At 41.3% G+C, this 14,000-nt stretch overlaps 1 protein-coding gene and 1 non-coding gene across 7 annotated transcripts in view; both read left to right on the forward strand.

Annotated features, from left to right (window-relative positions):
* Positions 1-14,000, forward strand: part of Large1 (LARGE xylosyl- and glucuronyltransferase 1) — a 502,501-nt gene that overhangs the window by 190,936 nt on the left and 297,565 nt on the right. The gene's annotated exons all lie outside the window — the stretch shown is intronic.
* On the forward strand, positions 2,244-2,381 carry LOC127672268 (small nucleolar RNA SNORA76). The gene has a single exon (XR_007974919.1). It is a non-coding gene; the product is annotated as a small nucleolar RNA SNORA76 (small nucleolar RNA).

Raw genomic sequence — 14,000 nt, forward strand, 5'->3', positions numbered from 1 at the left:
TCCATTGTGTATATATGCCACATTTTTTGTATCCATTCTGCTGTTGAGGGATACCTGGGTTCTTTCCAGCTTCTGGCTATTATAAATAAGGCTGCTATGAACATAGTAGAGCATGTATCCTTATTACATGCTGGGGAATCCTCTGGGTATATGTCCAGGAGTGGTACAGCAGGATCTTTCGGAAGTGACAAGACCAGTTTTCTGAGGAACCGCCAGACTGATTTCCAGAGTGGTTGTACTAATTTGCCACCCCACCAGCAGTAGAGGAGTGTTCCTCTTTCTCCATATCCTCGCCAATACCTGCTGTCTCCTGAGTTTTTAATCTTAGCCATTCTGACTAGTGTAAGGTGAAATCTCAGGGTTGTTTTGATTTGCATTTCCCTGATAACTAGTGAAGTTGAGCATTTTTTAAGATGTTTCTCTGCCATCCGATGTTCTTCAGGTGAGAATTCTTTGTTTAACTCTGTGCCCCATTTTTTTTAATAGGGTTATTTGGTTTTCTGGGGTCTAACTTCTTGAGTTCTTTGTATATATTAGATATTAGCCCTCTATCTGATGTAGGGTTGGTGAAGATCTTTTCCCAATTTGTTGGTTGCCGATTTGTCCTTTTGATGGTGTCCTTTGCTTTACAGAAACTTTGTAATTTTCGAAAGGAAGAAGTCAAACTATCATTATTTGCAGATGATATAATAGTCTACCTAAGTGTCCCAAAAAACTCGACTAGAGAACTCCTACAGCCGATAAACAACTTCAGCAAAGTGGCAGGTTATAAAATCAACTCAAGCAAATCAGTAGCCTTCCTATACTCAAAGGATAAGCAGGCTGAGAAAGAAATTAGGGAAACGCCACCCTTCACAATAGCCACAAACAGTATAAAGTGTCTTGGGGTGACTCTTACTAAACATGTGAAAGATCTGTATGACAAGAACATCGAGACTCTGAAGAAGGAAATAGAGGAAGACCTCAAAAAATGGAAAAACCTCCCATGCTCATGGATCGGTAGAATCAATATAGTTAAAATGGCCATTTTGCCAAAAGCAATATACAGATTCAACACAATACCCATCAAAATCCCAACTCAATTCTTCATAGAGTTAGAAAGAGCAATTCTCAAATTCATCTGGAATAACAAAAAACCCAGGATAGCTAAAACTATTCTCAACAACAAAAGAAATTCTGGGGGAATCAGTATCCCTGACCTCAAGCAATACTACAGAGCAATAGTGTTAAAAACTGCATGATATTGGTACAGTGACAGGCAGGAGGATCAATGGAACAGGACTGAAGATCCAGAAATGAACTCACACACCTATGGCCACTTGATCCTCCACAAAGGGGCTGAAAACATCCAATGGAAAAAAGATAGCCTTTTCAACAAATGGTGCTGGTTCAACTGGAGGTCAACATGCAGAAGAATGCAAATTGATCCATCCTTGTCTCCTTGTACTAAACTCAACTCCAAATGGATCAAGGTCCTCCACATAAAGCCAGACACTGTGAAGCTAATAGAAAAGAAACTGGGCAAGACCCTTGAGGACATCGGTACAGGAGGAAAGTTCCTGAACAGAATACCAGTAGCATATGCTCTAAGATCAAGAATTTTCTAAGTCTTTATCATTAGGCAAGCACTCTGCCCATTCAACAGTGGTACTGTGGTGATATGTCTCTCATTGACTTGGATGGATATGATGGTTTGTGTAATGAGGTATCAGGTCTAGAATCTCACCTAGGGTTGTATGTGATAAATGGAGCCACCGTAATCATCACAGGATAACAGGAAAATCTGAGGAATTGGGCAGAAATATGTTTTACCTTGGGCAAGTCACTGTATTCTTCAGGGACTAAGTCACAAGGAAATAAGGAGATATTGTAGGATAGGGAAGAAAGATATTAGAAGGTAAGTAGAAGGGTATTCACTAGAGACATAAAGTAAAGGTGTAGCTGATGGCTACCAGATGTGATTTGCTAGTACCAACTTTGCCATCTGCTTGTTCATCGTATTTTCTTTAGGTATAACTTTTTATATACCCACTGAATTGCTAATGTTTATCTTCATAAGTAAGTTTTGCCACATATTTGATCTGGAGTTGATGAGGGGCCCTAAAGGCTGTGATTTCCTCCTTTTCCTGAGATCAAGTGACTCAGTTTCAAGACATCAGTTCTGAGCTCAACTCTAACAACCCTCTGAGGAATGGACGGGGAATCCATTCCTCTCTGCAGTCCCTTGACTTGGTGACACAAAGGCACTGTCTTGGAACCTCTGGGTGTCTGATCTGTGACCTCAGTGTCTAGTGACAGTGCCAGAGCAGATACAGCTTGTTTACATCCGGGGCTGTTTGGTAGTGCCACCTTAGTGATTCCTTTAGCAGCAAGCGACATTTTGATGAAGGAGTATGGAGTAGTAGTAGACTTTAGGGGTGTGAGAATGGGTCAGAGTACCCCAGGCAGTGCTGGGGTTTTACATGGAAAAACCTTTGTGAATATAGACCAAGACTGGGGAAGGGATAGAGGGATGTGAGCTATAGGATCATCTCTGGCCTCACGGATTATCTCTGACAGGCACTGGCTATCATACTTCCTTTACTCAAGGACGTAGTCATGTGGAGCTTAAGTTGAGAAAACTTTGAGAAAGGATGATTGTCACATCCACCTTAGCCAGCAAAGATTAGGAGACACAAGGAGTTTATTCCTTAAAATGGTTTTATTCGGGAAACCTTGACTTGAACTTAATTCTGCCCCGGGCTCTCTCCCAGCCTCACCTTAAGTACCCTAGCTAGCCTCATTTGCCCAGGGAGATAACCAGCCATATTCTCCTAGGTGAACTCAGTGAGTTCTTCATTAGCATGTAAGTGAGATAAGGAATGCAGCACACTGTGCATGTGTTCCAGTGATTTACTACCAGGGAGCAGCATGTGGCCAGCGCCTTCTTGTAACAGAGAAGAACAAAGGGTGGCTCACTACAGATGATAGTCAGAGTCTGTAGGAGGATCACCATGTAATTCCTGGCGAGAACTCAGTAAATGCTGGTTACTGTTACACTTCCTGAAGTCTCAGTTGGGGGAGACATCCAGCAGAACTCTGGCTAGTGGTTGGGAAAGAATTCCTAACTTCCAGCACAGTTCCTCAATCTGCACATGTGTTCATCCAAGTCACAACTTTGCAATGCCTCTTAGAGAACATTTGAGTCTAATTCCACCAGCCTTTTTCTCTTTTCATAAAATCATTACAGTCTATGCTTAACAAATCAAGAGTCAATAAACCGAAGAACTAGGCATGCAGTAATTCCTAAGATGTAAGCAGATGTAGTATTTTCCATAGGCGATCTCTATCCCTAAGCTGATGCCTTCCCTGTCCTTGGTCCGTTTCCATGGACACGGGCCCATATATGATGTGGCTTGCTTGGTCATTTTCATCATCTCTCAACATTCCTAAAGACATACTAAAGACATGGATGCCTCCCACTCCAGTTGCTGCTACCATACATCAACAGATGTCTCCTGGCTGAAGATAAAGCCACATTTGGTGATGAGTTTGGAAGTTTGAAGTTGAAAATCATCCTTACAGGTAGGCTGTCAGCTCCAGAATGCACAGAGAGTCTATTCTTCCCCATTCTTAGTTTCTTCCGCCTGTATTCCTTGCTTTGTGGACCTTTCTTCTTTTTTCTATAAAGCACATCTGTCCAATCTTTTTACCTACTGCCACAATGCTTTATAGTCTCACTTTTACCTTCCCTGTACACCTCCCTTACATGGACATTTGTGATGACATGAAGTCCATTTAGGAATAATTTCCCTATCTTGGGCACTCATCCTACTTTCAGAGTTCCGTTTACTATGTAATACAACGTTCACATTGTAGGAATTATCATGCTGGTGTGTACGTATCCTTAGCAATCCCGAAAGACAACAATCTTGGTTTCCATCATATTCATCTCTGTGAGGTTCATTTTCTCAAACCTATTTCTCTCCTGCCCCACTGACCCAGTGATGCCCTTCCCTTTCTTGTACATGTAACATATGGGGCCTGCCAACTAAGAACATGTACCACATACTTTCTTGCCACTATTGGTTTATTTGTTTGCCTGTTTGGACAGAGGTGGAACTTTTTATCTCTGCCACACAGACCCATGATTAAATATGACAGGAACTATTTCTTGGCTTCCTAGGAACATAGGTCCCAGAGTACGAACCCTGACTGACCTCACGGAGATTCCCCAAGAAGCCTTTTGGCCTGATATCCACAGAGCCTTGTTATCCTAGAATTGATTATCACCCTGGGATCTCTAGTTCTCTGAACTTGAGCATTTCAGGGTCCCCATTTCCCTAGCCCTTCATCTGTCAAATTCAGTCCCTGTTGGGTTATAGTAGATTAGCCTAAGGAAAAGTGAATAGACAAGTTCCTATTAACATTTATATTGCTTTTTTTTTGTTTGTTTGTTTGGTTGGTTTTTTTGCTGTTTCTTGGCCATGGTTGGCAGACTGGGGTGGCTGCAGAAAATGTTCTTTCATGTAAATAAATAATAAATGTTCCCATTAGTGCCTAGAATCTTGATTTTTGCTGGAGTATTGAAAAGAATAGGTGTGGGGAACTTCTAAACCCAGGATGTAAAGGAGGAATGAAGGTCAGAGCAGAAACTGCATGTTAGATTAATTGCACTCATGCTGAGTACACACTGCCTTGCTGCTTCCATGTCAGGGCATGGTATAGATAACTAACATCCAGTGAGTTGATAAGAAATGCTACACATTTTCCACTTGCTATAGCTTTTGTTCTCTATCTCTTTCTTTTTGTCTCTCTTATGTATTTTTCAGTCAGAGTTAGTCCAGGCTTGTCTTGAGGCTCTAATCCTGTTGTGTCCATCTCCATACTTCTTGGATTATCGGCTTGCACGAACAAGCTTAGTTTATGCAGTATTTGGAAACCAAACTCAGTGCTTTGTGCCTGCTAAGCAAGCACTGTCCTTTGACAATTGGTCATATTATGTCTTTATCACCACCTCTTCCCGGATCTCCTTTCCTATTGAACCCATTTCATAGTTTCTCTCCCTTAAAAGCCAAAACCAAAAAAAGTGCATGTACACACATGGACATGATTGAATAGAAGTGATTGGAAGATGTGCAGATAAACTGAAGACAGGAAGGGTACCCAAGGCAGAGATGATAGTGAAAACAAAAGCAGGTAAATATGTAGGTAGTCACTTTGTTTAAGCCAGATGAGGTGACATCATAAGCTAATGCAGATCCCTCCTAAGGTTGTGGGAAAATTTGACAAGGAACAAGATACATGCAACGGCAGAAGTGTGTAGTTTAAGAATGCATTTCTGCCTCCTTAGTTTGGAGCTATATAAATGGAGAATGGGAAGAAGACTTGAATGGTCATCAGTGTTTCTCAAGCTTTGGGATCTATTAAAATGCAGACTGATTAGTAAGATATTCTGCTTTTCTAACTAGTTCTGGGGATATTGATGCTCTTGATACATAAGTTAAACCTTGTATCTTATGGGTATAGAAGGAATACAGGTACTGTGGGAAAATGATACACCTAGTCATTGTGCTGTTAAATGTTTAACTAGGTATGCAGTAACATTCTAGAGAGTGGCAGTAAGTGCAAGCCAAAATGGGACGTTGCTATAAACTCCCATTTTGCTGGAAAAAGAGCTTGGGGTTCTGTTGGTAGAAACAATTGAAAGGAGATGCAGTGATATCTCTATTACACAAGACACAACAGCATATGACAACAGTTGTCCATCAACCCTGTCTTGAACTTAAGGGTGCTTATCTTTGTTCTTCTAGGAGATCAGGAGGTTGGCCATGTAGGGGATGTGATGGTTTAACAGTGGCAGAGGTTTCCAGAATTTCTCTGGCATTTGTTTCATGGTCCTTACTGAAGGTTAAGGTGCTACAGTGTCCGAGGTTGTCCTAAGAGTCACTGACCCTGAGCCAATAAGAAGCAGGGAGAAGAACAATATGAGCTCAATATGTTAGTAGGCAAATGGCTCTGAGTGGCCTTTCAAAACCTAAGCAATGATGTCTTTGATTTTCTGAGTGTAAGCAGTCAGTGGTCCTAAGCAATTAGGAAGGGATATTCATTGAATATCAGCGCACCAATTTCTGCTGCATTTAGAATCATGCTAAGACCTTAGCCCAAGGAGGGCTTGGGGAGCTAATCAGGTACAATGTGGAAATTTGATTCTGGGCCACTGTGCTCATGGATCTTGAAATCTGCTTTCTCCTTTGCATTTTCCAAGTCATTAATGTTAGTTCCTACATCCTTGCCATCATATAAGATTCAACTCTAGTGCCTCTTTTACCAAAAATCTTCAATCAAGTCAACCCTCCAACCCTTAGATAGATTGGGAAGTTACCATCTTATGTTCTGGTTTTGCAGTTTATTGAGGCACACGACATCTCTTTTTAATGTGTTTGATTCCCTCATTGCCTGGTGCAATATATATTTTCTGCATGTGCCATAGTAATTGAATCTCACTGTATATCACATGAAGCTTGGTGGCAGGATGGAACATGGTCCAGGAGTTTATACTAGAGTACTATACTCTATAGTACTTTAATTCCTTGGTCTGCATTCTCAGATAATATTTGTTATAAGTCCGTGTAAATATGGGGATTAGCTTTTGATTAGAGTCCCAGACCTGTATCAAACAGGCACATAGGCATTCCTATAAATGGGTAAAAGATATTGAATCAATTAAATGATAATTGGAGAAAAGCATTGAAAAATTGTAGGAAGAGAATTTTGAGTAATCCTGAGTGAAATTAGGGTATTTACAGTACAATTATTTTGGTTAAGGATGTAGCTCAGTTGTTAGTGTTCTTGCCTAGCATACACCTAAGTTTGATTCCAAGCCCTGCATATACTGCATGTGGTGGTGCCTACTTAAAATCCTAGCATTCAGGGAGTTGAGGCAGTTTAATCAGAAATTCAGAGCCATCACTGGCTGCATAATGAGTTTGTTGCCAGTCTGGGCTATATGAAATATTGTGAGCATTCAGATTTTATTAATGGCACACTGGTGGTGTAGAGGTCCTCTTCACTGGTCGTGTAGAGGAGAATGTTTATATTATTTGAGGACGAGCAAAGAAGCTATTGGTTTAGATGAGTGGAAATTCAGTAAGGATTTGATCAGTAGCCCAGAGTGGGCTGTGACTAGCTAGTGTTTCTAAACCTATGAGTTCCAATTTGAACACTTATCCATAAGCAGGTGACCATGAGCCCCCACCCCATTTACTAGAGTGATATTAATCTTTCAAGACACAAATTCACTGACTCTGTTCTAGAAATAGTCCGCAGCAGACAGATATGCCCATTTCTGTGTCCTGTCAACTAAGGACTCACAATGTCTACCATCTCACCTTGGACCCACAGCATGCTGCCATCTCAGGAAGACTCTCAGCATTCTCTTCTTGAGTAGCAGTTAAACCCAGGAAGAAAGAGGCACACTAGTAGATGGGCATAGCATCCACAGGCTCTGAGCTCAGATGCTATGCACAGGGCTCAGAACCATACAGAATCAAGCCAGCTGGGAGACAAGTCAGAAAGCCATGGCTCCTAGTTCCTGGTAGGAACCATATACCTTGTGTGTGGATATTGGTGTTAGCAGCATGTCACAACAGCATTTTAAAATTCAGAAGTTTGAGACTGGCTATATGTAACTCCATGTTCTTTCTTCAGAAATGATGAACTGATCTGCATATTTGCATATCTCAGATTTTAAAGGTGTATCGTGCTGGTGGCAAATAAGGTATACCATAGGAGCCTAAGACATGCAGGAGTTTGGCATTGCATGGCTCTGACAAGTATGCAACAGAATTGTTTGAGGCAGACCTCTTTAAATGGAGAGGGTGATGTAATGTTTTGGGAGCTTCAGGAAACACTGTGAAGTTTGTGAGCTTCTTCATTTGTGATAAAAGGCTAAGAGCAAGCCATGGAGAACAAGATTTCTCCATGGCCTCTGCTTCAGTTTTTACTGCCATTCAGTTTTGAATTCCTGTCCCTGGATTCCCTGGATGATGGACTACAAGCTATAAGCTGAAGTAACCCTTTTCTCCTCAAGCTGCATTTAGTCATGGTGCTTTATCACAGCAAGAGAAAGCTAATCCAGATAGATTGCAAAAGTTTGCTGGTTCTGAGAAAGGCCTTGTTCTTGGTTTTGCTACAACTGTTGGCCCACAACCATGTGAATAATTTTGTAGTGCAATAGCCTAACTTCAAACATTTTATAGACTAATGAAACTTGTTATTTACTGACAGGAGCTGTATGCTGTATCATGCTATTACTCTTAGAAACTTATAGCAGGTGGGTGTTGGCTTAGCATGTTATATATTATATTCTGTTTTCGTTGTAATTTTTCCCACTTGAAACAGATGGCAGGGGAAGTTGGTTGCATGCTAGCCTTTTGGCACAAAAAATACTTTCATAAATTACTAAAATTATTAACATGATGCCTGCTGAGGTACATTATGGGGACTGTAATGCAGGTGATCCTAAACTATAGAAGCATGCCATCTCAGTGTCAGCTGGCTTGAGATCCAGCTATCCAGCATCATTGTCTAGGGATCTAAATTTGAATCTTTGACTGTAAGTTCTTTGGTTAGAAGTAGTGCTATGTGGAATAGCAGTCAGGCTTGCCTTCAGGTGCCCGCCTTAGCTTCCTTCAGTGATGGGATAATTATAAGATGGAATACTTATAATTTGAAAGAGATCACTTCCTTCCCTAAATCACTTTTGGTCTGTGTATTTGTCACAGCACCAGAAATTAAAGAAGTGCACCCTCCATCCCCTCACCCGTGACTCTGATTACTTCCTACGGGACCTCTTACCAGCATTATAAATGTGTTGTCCAGAGCAATTTGTAGAGAGTAGGGTGAAGCTTGCTGCTTTAAAAGCAGACTTAGTCTTTGTGAATACCAATTGGAAATGAATTTTGATAGGCCCAGGTACATTAGGCAACTTAGCAGAGATGATTGGGACTTGGCAAATTTATATCTGCTGTGCACAGAACTGGGTATAGGTAAACAGAGAGGCACACATTTCGAGTGTTTGGTGGAATGTCTTCTGGCCTATGCCAAACCAAACTCTAGTCCTGGGCTCATCTGATTTCCCACTGAGCTGTCACTATTTGCTTTTGAGGTATGAGCCGACAGGCACAAACATGTCCTACATCCATCTGTGTTCTTTCTCTCTAGGACCAATGTTGTATGCATTGATTATTTTGTTACAATAACAACAAATCTGTTTTTAAATCCTTCTTTCCTCTCATTTTCTAGAAAAGGGTAGAACTGTTCCTCCTGACCAGTCCAACTCTTTCTTCATCTCCAAATCAATGATATTAATATTTTGTAGTCGTGCTATACCCACATCTGCCTGAAGCATGTGTTTGAGTTTGAAAGGCAGTTGTAGAAAGGTGCATGGCATTACTGTGACTTGTTTATTTGTACATATGAAGCATGTGTAGGAGTAAGGGTATATGTGTTCCATGTGTTTAATTCTGAGGGCTACCTCAGGTACTGGTCCTCCTCTTGTACTTTGTTTGAGACAGTAGAGTCTCTCATGTTTACAGCTGTGTTTGCCAGGGTAGCCAGTCAGAACTTCTATGAGTTTTCCTGTGTGCACCTATCATCACAGGATCCCCGGGATTACAGATACACACGAGTGTACCAGGCTCCATATGGGTTCTAGGGATTCAAATTCAGGTCCTGTGCTTTTATGGCAAGTCCTTTGCCCTCTGAGCCGTCTCTCCAGTAATGCTATCTGCATTGCTTCTTTTCTCTGCCCTGCATGGCATATTATTCTCCTCAGGATAATTCTATACACTTCCCAAGACTGCCGTGTCCACCTGGGCCCTTCTGAGGCAAAGGTTTAAGATGTCTGTGACCCTGGCTCTTGTGCAGGTTCTGGAATTGGGAGAAGCTAGAAGATTGTTAAGGTTCTCACACAACCTTGTTACCTGGGGATGTAGATGCTGACTGAGCTTGATAGGTGGACTTGGCAATGACGGGAATCTTTATAGCCCTCAACATTCTCGAAATTTACAAATGTACAGCCAGCCTGTAAGGTGGGCTCTGGAGCACCTGCTATTATCTTGACCCCTTTCCAGGTGACTTGCAGACACACACACACACACCATGTTGGAAGTGATACTCCCCAGAATAAGGAATACACTATATTATCTTAAAACCCAGGCATTCTCTTATATTTTCTGCCTTCTACTTATGCTTCTGTGGTGGTTTGAATTTGAATGGCCCCCATATTGTGTTTCAATTCCTGGTTCCAAGTTAGTAGAACTATTTGGGACGAATTAGGAGTTGTGTATCACCAGGGATTGGAGTTTGGGCTTTCAAAAGACTGGCACCATTCTGTGTTCTCTCCTTATAGCTTATAGCTCAGGGTCTGAGCTTTCCGCTGTTGCTCCAGCCACTTGTTACCACTGGGTTGTTCTGCTAGCACTGAATCTAACCCTCTGGGACCATGAGCTCAACTGAACTCTTCTAAGTTGCCTTGATCCTGATTTCTAATCACAGCAATAAATACCCTAGGGGAACATCTTTTCATTCCTCCATTGGGACTTCACACAGTTCCCATTCTTTTCCTCTTGCCCTGTTTCCCTGTTTTGATGTCTTTTCAGTACCCTGAGTAACTTAGGCAGACAAGTACATGCAGTCATACACACATTAAGGCAGTGTATCTACTAGCATATATAGTACTCACAGTTTTAAATATGGGCTTGTTGAGAAGAGATATGGTCACCGTAACAACTATAATTTTTAATTTATTGACTCAAAACGCTAAAATAGACTTCCTGCTTAATATAGGGATCTTTTACATTTGGGGGAATATTAAGGAAAGATATAACTTTTACTGCTAAGAGAGGTGCTTGGGGTGAGTTCTACCAAGTGGGTAAAATATATGGTTGATGGAGACACGGATGAGGCGGGCACGGGGGAGCAATCCAGTCTAGCTTCTATATCAGATGTGGAAAAATTGGACAGTGGCTGGCTAGGATGTAGGGCATCGTCAAGGAGGAAGAAGGGAAGAAAGCATCTTGGGGCCCCAAATCTGCTTTAAAACTGGTCAGTGGAAACTTTTTAGTCTCTGCAGAGATGTGTGATGCATGGTCTGTGTAGGTCCTGAGCACTGTTTCTCACAGGCAGGTACTTTCCCATTTCTGTTCCTCACAACTCCAAGAAGCAGATGTCTTTGTATTGATGGACACAAAGGTAGAACGGGTCTTCCGGCCTAAGTTTCTTCCTTAGCTGGCTGGCTCTCGAGCCCTCAAGTTAGCTTTGCTTTAATGTGTGTGGGTTTATACACACGCATGTGTATTGGGTTGCTTGCTTGCTGTGCTGGGGGACGGACCTGGGGTCTTCTTGCACATGCTAGGCAAGTGCTTCACCCCTGACTTAAATGCCTAGGCTTGACTTAGTTAATGACTTTGATAATACCAGTCTTGTGTTAGTTAAGTTTCTTAAGCCTTCTACATCTCAGCTTCTTCCCCTGAAAGATGAGAACAGTAACACTCTTGTGGGTTGTGAGGAATCCTGAGTGAGAAGAAGCATATGGTATTTCTCTGTAGGTGTGTGCCATGCAGTGTTTACCATGAAGGGAAGGACTCTTTTAAAAGAAGGGTAAAATGAGTATTAGAATATTTTTTACTTTTCAGTGGGTGGCACTCATGCTGGCATTGATGCCCCCTGACAATAATAGTCTCCTCCTCCCTCATCCCTATGAGAGGGAGCATTGGTCTTTTACTCTCATACACATACACACACACACAGACAAATATACATACATACACACACACACATACACACACACAAATACACAGATACACATTCAGTGGATAAGTATAAAGTATATAAGTGGAGATTTTGCAGGGGAGGGAGGACTTCCTTAAGGAAGCTGCCTTGGAATAGGTATATCTCTGAAGCTGGGAAAGAGGCCAAAGATAGAAAGTATGTTATTCCAGAGAGTAGAATGTTGGAATCCTAGGGCTAGGCAAGATCAGGTTTGCTGAAAGGATAGCTAGAAGAAGGAGATGGCAATGGCGTTAGGCTGATGCCAGTGATTTAGGTCTCCAAAGATACTCATAAAGAAACAGTTTTGTTCCAGGTGGCAATAGCGAAACACCAACATAGGGTTTCCGAGAGAAAAGTTCCGAGCAGGCAGGTTGAATTCGAATTGTAGATAACACTGGCTCCGGAACTGTGGACTTGGAATCAATTGTATGATTCTACTTACCAAATCTTGGCAGTATCTGTTCAGAGGCTCAGGAGTAAGTGCCTGGTGGGGAAAGAGAAGGGGAGAGAGAAAGAGGAAGAGTAAATTCCACGTAATCAGGCAGAAAAGCTTTCTAGTCCATAGAACAAAGAGGCAGAACTAGTTCACACTGGTATTCCCTGCAGAAGTAGGGGGAGTGTTTGGATTTGGAATTTATTTTAATGCTTCTTGGAGATGCTAATAGCTTGGCTTTGAGAAAGAAAGAGGGAGGTTAGACAGGGCTGAGCCATAACTTCTGTTTCCTGGGAACAGACAGTAAGTCCAGAGCCTGGAAGCTATTCAATATGTTAATAATTGGATATGTTAGTACTTAAATTTCTTTTTTTTGTAATATTTTTATTTTCTATATTCTTTGTTTACATTCCAAATGATTTCCCCTTTCCCAGATGCCCCCTCCCCATATGTCCCATAAACCTTCTTCTTTCCATCCCTTCTCCAATCACCTCCCTCCTTTTTCTCTGTCCTTAAATTCCCTTCCAATGCTAGATCAATCCTTTCCAGGATCAGGACCCTCTCCATACTTCTTCATGGGTGTCATTTGTTATGCAATTTGTGCCTCGGGTATTCAGGGCTTCTGGGCTAATTAATATCCACTTATCAGAGATTGCATTCCATGTGTATTCTTTTGTGATTGGGTTACCTCACTTAGGATGATATTTTCCAGATCAAACCATTTGCCTAAAAATTTTGTGAATTCATTGTTTCTAATTGCTGAGTAGTATTCCATTGTGTAAATGTATCACATTTTCTGTATCCATTCCTCCTTTGAGGGACATCTGGGTTCTTTCCAGCTTCTGGCTATTATAAATAAGGCTGCTATGAACATAATGGAGCATGTGTCTTTATTGCATGCCGGGTACTTAAATTTCAATATCCAAAGACAGACAAATTGAACTGATTGAATTTGCCATGCTTTGTCACATTATTTTGCCCTCAGTGAAGTTATACGCACCCTGTGTGAGTAGATGAGTCAATAGGTATCATCTTTGGTATATCCAACATCTTTAGAGCACTTTACCTATGCCAGGTCCCCTGCTGATTGTATACTTGTTTGTAGCTCATCTAAGCTGATGTGTCATGCTGTGATCAGGCTCTTTTTAGAACTGAGAAAATCAAGACTCAGAGAGAAAGCTGCACACTTACCTGTTGCCTTCTTTGAAGTTTGTTTATTTGTTGTTGTCCTATAAAGTTTTATGGAGAGATGACTCAGTGGTTAAGAACACTTGTCGCACCAACCGATTAGGAAAAGATCTTTGCCAATCCTGCATCTAATATCCAATGTATACAAAGAACTCAAGAAGTTGAACTCCAGATAATTAAATAACCATATTTAAAAAAGAAATGTGGTACAGAGCTAAACAAGGAATTCTCAACTGAGAAATATCAAATGAACACAAAGTGCCTAAAAAAATGTTCGGCATCCTTAGTCATCAGGGAAATGCAAATCAAAACAACCCTGCGATTCCACCTTACACCAGTCAGAATGGCTAAGATCAAAAACTCAGGTAAGTGCAGATACTGGGTAGGATGTGGAGAAAGAGGAATATTACTCCATTGTTGGTAAGAAAGTAAGTTGGTACATCCCTTCTAGAAATCAGTCTGGTGGTTTCTCAGAATATTGGACATAGTATTACCTGAAGACCCGAAGATATATATATATATCCAAAAGATGCTCCAACATATAAAAAGGACACAGCCTCCACTA

Source organism: Apodemus sylvaticus, chromosome 21 (genome assembly GCF_947179515.1).
Source record: "Apodemus sylvaticus chromosome 21, mApoSyl1.1, whole genome shotgun sequence".
In the NCBI taxonomy this organism is placed as follows: domain Eukaryota; kingdom Metazoa; phylum Chordata; class Mammalia; order Rodentia; family Muridae; genus Apodemus; species Apodemus sylvaticus.